The following is a 6,666-nucleotide window of genomic DNA, read 5'->3' on the forward strand; positions in this document are numbered from 1 at the left end:
TTTGCCATAGGTCAATATCCAGGCAATCCAGGACTCCAGACGGGGGCCCATTCCCTCGTGCAGTCCCAGGACTTAAGTAAAGGCAGAGCAGGACCTTCAGTCATACTCACATCCCCTCCTACTAATCAGAGGGGATCAGGAGAGACGGAGGACCCAAGGAACCTCTGACATCTGAAGGGTGGGAGTCTGGAGCCAAGACGGATCGTGGGAAACCTTGGGGAGCAGAAAAGGAGGATGTGACACAGAAAGTGGGAACAGGGGAGGTGGGGTTGGATGAGAGTGAGTCTAGGACTGGAGACAAAGATAAGGACTGGGGATGTATCTAGGGTGGGCATATAGCCAAGAAGTACCCTTATGGACAAAACAGGAGTCAGAGAAGAACCTTCAAAGGATAGGGTCTTTGAACTCAATAATAGTGCCACTGATAATGATCCTACAACAAATGTCTCCTTCCAGCCTGAGCATTCCACTTTGTGTGACAAGTTGAATCATCTCACTATGATCGATGTCACTCTACCACCTTGTATGTGTGGCTTTTAAGTTTTCACACACAAGGGAAAAATGTAAGTTGATTCTCATGACCCAGCTTTGAGATCTCCCAAGAACATGTGTCTTTTCAAAGCAGATTCTCTCCTGGGGCACAGAGGGACAATACCCACAATTCTTGGCAGCACCAGGAGTTATGAGTGGTTGGGTCCCTCAGAAAGTGACTCTAAGACAAGGATGTGGTATAAGTAGTTTCTCTGGAAGGGTCTTCGGGAAGCAATGACAGGAGCTAAGACGTGAAGGAGTCGAGCCAACACACAAGACGGTATTAGTTTAGAGGTCACGGCTGTGGGCAACTCTCCGTCTACTGGGAACGTCCAGAAGACTGTGCACAACAGCCCTGAGTCATCCCGCCCATGTATGAAAAGACCTGCATGGAATGAGTGCTGCTCTCGTGGACATGAATTACCCGGCAGAAGAGCTCACTGCCCCAGCCAAAGAAGCCATTAGGAAGCCAATGGACACCCTCAGGCAAAGAGCTACCGGCAACTGCAGTAGGCAGTCACTGTGTGTGCAGGACGGGGGGTGCCAGTGAAGACAGCAGGGCACCAACCATCTCCTCACATGTGTATATTCAATATCATGACCCCTGGGATCTGAAACATTGAGAAATCAGTGCAGTGCTCCACGTCATACGCAAAATGACTGGCATGGTTCCTTACTTTTATTATCACTTACAGTCCCAACACTGATACTTCCTAAATAACAACTTCTGTCCCATGAAAACCCCAACTCCACTATTGGAGTCTAGAAGTTTCAATTCAAGCAACTTTTCTAATAAGCACTCTTCAAAACTTGCCAAGGACAAAGACATACCCCTTGAACAAGGGATAGAGGACTACCTAAAGTCTATACCTTGAGTGTAAAACAGTGAACACTTTACTCCTCCAGGAAAAAATTCCCATTCCCTGGAGTCTCAGGAGGCATGGGACCTGAAGCTTAAGAGTGCTCACTATCCTTGAAATCAGTGTTAACCAAGTGCAGTTTTCCAAGCTTAACAGCAATTGATAGTATGTTGCACTAGTGACAAAATAAAAAAATCTAATCATGTTCTCTTCCTATAAACATTAACAATTAACTGTGTGTCTTGAAATCAACTATATATATATATATATTTTTTTTTTTTTTTGAGAGAAAGAGAAAAAGTGAGAGAGAAGAGTGTGAATGGGTAGGGAAGGCTAGAGGGAGAGGGAGAATCTTAAGCAGACTCCATGCTCAGTGTGGAGCCTGATTTGGGGCTTAGTCTCAGGACCCTGAGATCACGACCTGAGCCAAAGTCAAGAGTCTGACGCTAAACCAACTGAGCCACCCAGGCGCCCCCATATCAACTATCTTTTATCCCCTCCAATAACCTCTATAGAGCCCTTGTTGGCATTAATATTTCTATTATTGTAATCATGATTTTTCTCTCCATGAATATTAATTAGCCACTAGAATGATAGGCAACAACTTTATAGAGCACCGAGTGATGACACACCCATTATAGATTAGACAACTACATTATGATAGAATACATGTTCTATATGTTTTATCTGAACATAAACTATGTAAAATAGATCATTCTGTGATTTCTATATTGTTGTGTATTACTCAATTTCTGTAACATAAATTCTATTATTTAAACGAAACAATAGAACAGAATATGTGTCCATTACTAGGAAGTAATGGTAGGACTAATTAGGCAACATTATGTGTTAAAAAATAAAAAGCAATGATTACTCATCAACTTTTCACTTTATAATAGGTTTATATTTATCAACAAAATCAAATAGGAAAGACAGTATCGAGCATTTCCATATGCATAGCACAGTTAGCCAACTATTTTTCTTTTCTTTTAATTCCACTATAGTTAACACACAGTGTTCTATTAGTTTCTGGTATACAATGGAGTGATTCAACACTTCCATGCATTCTCCAGGGCTCATCAGGACAAGTGCACTCCTTAATCCCCATCACCTAGTTCACCCATGCTCCCAACCACCTCCCTTCTGGGAACCATCACTTTGTTCTCTAGAGTTAAGAGTCTGGATGAAAGACCTCCAGTGGAGACAGGAATCTATCAAAATCCTAGAGGAGAACAGAGGCAGCAACCTCTTCAACCTCAGCCACAGCAACTCCTTCCTAGACACATCTCCAAAGGCAAGGGAAACAAAAGCAAAAATGAACTACTGGGACTTCATCAAGACCAAAAGCTTCTGTACAACAAAGCAAACAGTCAACAAACCTAAAAGGCAACTTACAGAATGGGAAAAGATATTTGCAAATGACATATCTGATAAAGGGCTAGTATGGTAAGTGAAAGAAGTCAAGCAGAGAAAGACAATTATCATGTGCTTTTTCACTCATATGTGGGACATAAGGAATAGCACAGAGGACTACAGGGGAAGGGAGGGAAAACTGAAGGGGAAGAAATTAGAGGGGACAACAAAGCATAAGAGACTCTGGACTCTGGGAAACAAGCTGAGGGTTACAGAAAGGAGGGGGTGGAGGAATGGGGTAGCCAGGAGATGGGTATTAAGGAGGGCATGTGTTGTGATGAGCACTTAGTTGATATACGCAACTAATAAATTGTTGAACACTACATCAAAAACTAATGATGTACTCTATGTTGGCTAACTGAACATAATAAAAAAAAATTTTTTTAAAGGGCTAGTATCGGGACGCTGGGGTGGCTCAGTCGTTAAGCGTCTGCCTTCGGCGCAGGTCATGATCCTGGGGTCCTAGGATTGAGCCCCTCATCGGGCTCCCTGCTCAGCCGGATGCCTGCTTCTCCCTCTCCCACCACCCCCCCCCCCGCTTGTGTTCCCTCGCTCGCTGTCTCTCACCGTCTGCCAAATAAATAAATAAAAATTTTAAAAAAGGGCTAGTATACAAGATGTATAAAGAACGTATGAAACTCAACACTCAAAAAACAGAGAATCCAGTCAAGAAATGGGCAGAAGATATGAACAGACATTTCTCCAAAGAAGACATCCATATGGTCAACAGACACATGAAAGAATTCTCCACATCGCTTGGCATCAGGGACATACACATCAAAAGCGCAATGAGATACGACCTCACACCAGTCAGAATAGCTCAAATTAACAAGGCTGGAAAGAGCAGATGTTGGAGAGGATGTGGAGAAAGGGGAACCCTCTTACACACTTGGTGGGAATACAAACTGGGGCAGGCACTCTGGAAAATGGTATGTTCCTCAACGATTTAAAACTTCAGCTACCCTATGACCCAGCAATTGCACTACTAGGTATTTACCCCAAAGATGCAAATGTAGTGATCTGAAGGGGTACCTGCACCCCAGTGTTCATAACAGCAATGTCCACAATAGCCAAACTAGGGAAAGGGCCAAGATACCCATCAACAGATGAATGGATAAAGCAGCTGTGGTACATTATACAATGGAATGTTACGCAGCCATCAAAAAACACAAAATCTTGTCATTTCCAGTAAAAGCATGTTTAAGTGGAGGACACTCTGTGCTTTTACCTGGGGCTCTGGTTCCAGCTGTTACAAAACCACCACAGCATCTCTGATGTGCCGTTGCAGGACCCCTCAATCCACGGATCCCTGAGTAAAATACGTCTTGTTCAAATACCCTCAGGGAAAAGGACGAATGAACCAGGGGAACAGCTCAGAAAATGCAAGCGACTGTGCTGCTCACCTACCAGCATGTCCTGGGAAGCCACCCAGAGCCCCCTCCTCAGCACTCAGCCAATAAAGCAGCTTCTCTGTCGCACATCAGGAGGCACCAAGTTGCTGCAAAGCCCCCAGGGTCTCCCACAGGGTGGTGGCAGAACCTACTGGAACCACAGCCCTGGCTCTCTATCGTGGGGCAGCCAGAGTGGGGCTGGATCCTTGGGCTGCTACAGAAGTCCTTCCTGCTCTGAGATGCCCTGGGTCAGCACACACAGAGAAACCTCCCCCTCCCGGTGGAGGTGCGCGGGCGCCCTCTGCTGGCCGCACTGGGAATCCCTACAATGCTCAAAGCCAGGGCCCCTCAGCTGGAGGCACAGAGCATGCTCAGGTCCAGCCAAGCCATCTCTCTCCATGACAGATCCTGAGGCTCGGCTCCACAACCCCATGCAAAAGGGGGTGTGCCCATCTTCCCAAGCGAAACGGCCTCTGCAAAGCTCAGCCCTAGGAAGGTTGGAGCTTTGGGCTCAGGGAAATCTGATCACCGGCTTTCCCACCTTCTCTGGTCCCAATGCTCAAAGCACCTACATCGACCTCCTGCACCCTGGTCCATGGTCCACTTCCATACACCTAGACCAGCAACCTCTTGTCATCCTTGAAATTCCTCTTCGTCTCTGCTTCTCTCTACCCTGTGTCTCTCTCTTGGTTCCTCTCGCTTTCTAGGACTTGCCCAATCCCCCTAACACTCACTCAGCGTCTCTCTCCCTGACAGTCTCTTTCCCTCTCTCCCCAGGCCCTCGGGCCTTCTGCTCTGTGCAGCCCTGTCCAAGACCACAGGGAACCACCTCTCCTGTCTCCCCCTCTCTCCTGCCATCATTCGGCCCAGACCCTGCTCACAGGGCATGGCAATCCCATTTTCAAAGGCTGCTCAGGCTGACCTTGACCACAGCAGTGCACTTCCCAGCCACTCCTGGGAAGCATGTGGACAGACAGACCTGGACACCTCGGTGGCCCAGCCACGACCCCAAAGCTACTGGGGGATGGCTGCTTCCACAAGCCGGGAAGGAGGAGGGCTTTGCAAGACCCAGGAGTTCTGGTGCAGAATGGATTGGAGTACAGGACCTAAAAAGTGACAGAAGCATACACCCAACTCCTCCGTGTGGTGAGGGAGGAATGGGTCTCCTGTCATTGGCCTCTGCCCTGCCCATCCCTCAACAAGGAAACTGGGGGAGGATTATGGGGCATCGTGGGTCTTACCAAGAAAACTGTCACCATCAGCCCCGCTCAGAGCCCATCTGCTGTTGGGGGGCAGCTGGTGAGGTGAAACCAGTGCACACAATCTGGATTAATGCAGGGCCTCCTCACCGGTCTCCCAGGGCCACTAGGGATGCTTCATTCATTCCTCACCATCACAACAGACCACTGCCTGGGGACAGACACCTGTCCTGCTGATCACCACACACCCCCTAAACGAGCAGGCGCCATGTGCTCAAGAGTATCTAGCACCAGAGTTAATACAACCACCAACAGACTTAAATACATGTTGTGTCCGCCTCCCCAGAAGGATTTCTTACGCCCCTTGCAGTAAAGATACCACAAAGGGGAATCTTGCTACTCTCCTCCATCACCACCATTGCTGCCGGTTTGTTTTCTGTGTGTCCCGGCTTCACACTGTGCACTCGAAGGGGAGCGACTGCAGGGCCTCCTGATGGCAGATGCTGACACAGGGACAGAGCCGTGAAAGGTTTATTTGGGGGATCCCAGGAGAGACAGAGCACAGGGGACAGGATGGGCAGGGACAACACTCAGGACATTAGGCTGATCTGACAATTTTCTAAATATATGCACACACAGCCTGGTTGTTACTGCTCAGGGACGTCTTCAAATATCAAATGTACTGTCCTGTAAGGCAGATAGATTTGGGTTAGTATACTGTGACCTTATGTTTTCCTAAATGCATTTGCTTCCTCTGGTATATCTGAGGCCTTGAATGAACACCTGAGTGTGTGGCTGCTTCCGTGAGTCTGTATGTAATAGAAAATAATTGTCTTCACATCTCAGATATAAATCTCTGCATGTACATGTTCTCAGAATGATCTTTTACTTCATTCTTGGCTAGGACCTAAAATTTAATAGAAAAAAAAAGGGGGTCTTTGCCTTATTTTTGAAATGAGGATGCCAATCTCTGGGCTGAGGTGTTATACTCTCAGTGTAATGTTGTGGACTTAAATGAACATCTTTTGATGATCATCTGATGGAGCTATTTTCATTTAAACAGTGAGAAGGGGGAGTGGCCAACAGCCCAGATATTTTGCATATTCTTTCTCTTTTTTTGAGATAGAGAGACAGAGACCAAAAAAGGGCAAATTTGTGCTGGAAAGGCGGCGGGGGGTGGGGAGTGGGGAGGAGAGAAATTCCTAGATAGGCTCCACACTCAACGCCAAGCCTGACTTGGGGCTCCATCACAGAACCCTGAGATCATGACCT

Source organism: Halichoerus grypus, chromosome 6, assembly GCF_964656455.1.
Source record: "Halichoerus grypus chromosome 6, mHalGry1.hap1.1, whole genome shotgun sequence".
Classification (NCBI taxonomy): Eukaryota; Metazoa; Chordata; class Mammalia; order Carnivora; family Phocidae; genus Halichoerus; species Halichoerus grypus.